Below are 1,354 nucleotides of genomic sequence, written 5' to 3'. Positions count from 1 at the left end.
TGATTAACAGTCTGACCTGAAAAAATAATCTATAACTTATCAAGGGTTTGTGAAGGAGGGTGGTGGGGGAGGGAGGGGGAAGAAATGAGGAGCTGATATCAGGGGCTCAAGTGGGAAGAGAATGCTTTGAAAATGATGATGGCGGCATATGTGCAAATGTGCTTGACACACTGGAGGAATGTAGGGATTGTAGTAAGAGATGTAAGAGCCCCCAATAAAAGTATGTAAGAAACAAACCAAAACAAACCAGCCTGACCTGGTGGAACGAACTCCAAATGCCCTATCCTCTTCTCATCAAGACAACAGATGAGCATTGTCTTGGTCTTTGATTTCACTTGACGAGCTTATTTTGGGTGAGGTGACAATGGCATCTTCCTCTGGCTTGAGTGATGTTTGCTTTTGGGGTTGTAAGAATAGCACCATGTCTCGTCATCAATAATGACCTTGGGGGGGAAAGTCTCAGTCGCTTCAGAGCTGTTCTTTCAAAACATGGCATGTTCCCACTGGACTCTCTCTTTCCTGGTCAGTCAGAACCTGAGCCACACATTTTGCAGCAACCCTTCTCATTCTCAAATCTTCTGTTAAGATTTGCTGAACTGAGCCCTAAGATAGGCCAGACAGCTTCCCCATCTCTTCAATGGTCCATCTTCAGTCTTCAAGCACAAGGGCACGAATTTTGTCCACATTTTCATCTGTTTGGGAAGTTGACGGACATCCAGAATGAGGTTTGTCATCCATCAACAGTTGACCTTTTTGGAAATAAGAAGACCACTTGTACACTTGAGTTTCCCCCACAGTGCTGTCCTTGGAAGCTGTGTTCAACATCACAATAGTTTCTGCCACATTTTCCCCCAGCAGGAAACAAAATGCACAGCCGCTCTGTTCTCTTAAATCAGCCACCACAAAAAAACAAGATTTGAGTGTAAGTGCTTTCACGAAAAAACTCACTGTGACCAGAGAGAACCTTTCCAGGTGACGCCACAGCCTGCACTAACGCAAAGCGAGTTGCTTGCCTAGCGGGAAAAGCAGAGCTTTTCTCCAATTATTTTTATGGGGGACACCCCTTGTATTTTTATATCTCTGAATGTATATTTAATATATTTAAGCCATTGGACTTAGAGAGTGTGAATTATATGCCAGTAAAACTGTTGGGGGAAAAAAACTAACCTTACTGCCAGATTGAAAGAGAAAGAGAGAGAGAGAGAAAGAGAGAAAGAGGCTAAAATAGGCATGAATTTACTCTTTATAAAATTACACACACACACCAAAAAAAAAAATTACACACACACACCAAAGGTCGTGACTCAATAGTAGATGGAGATATCAATTCAAGGGTTAGAGACCAATGTCTAAA

Source organism: Echinops telfairi, unplaced genomic scaffold (assembly GCF_000313985.2).
Source record: "Echinops telfairi isolate 266 unplaced genomic scaffold, ASM31398v2 ScPeMD7_7410;HRSCAF=8448, whole genome shotgun sequence".
NCBI classification, from domain to species: Eukaryota; Metazoa; Chordata; class Mammalia; order Afrosoricida; family Tenrecidae; genus Echinops; species Echinops telfairi.
Note: the sequence above shows the minus strand (reverse complement) of the source record.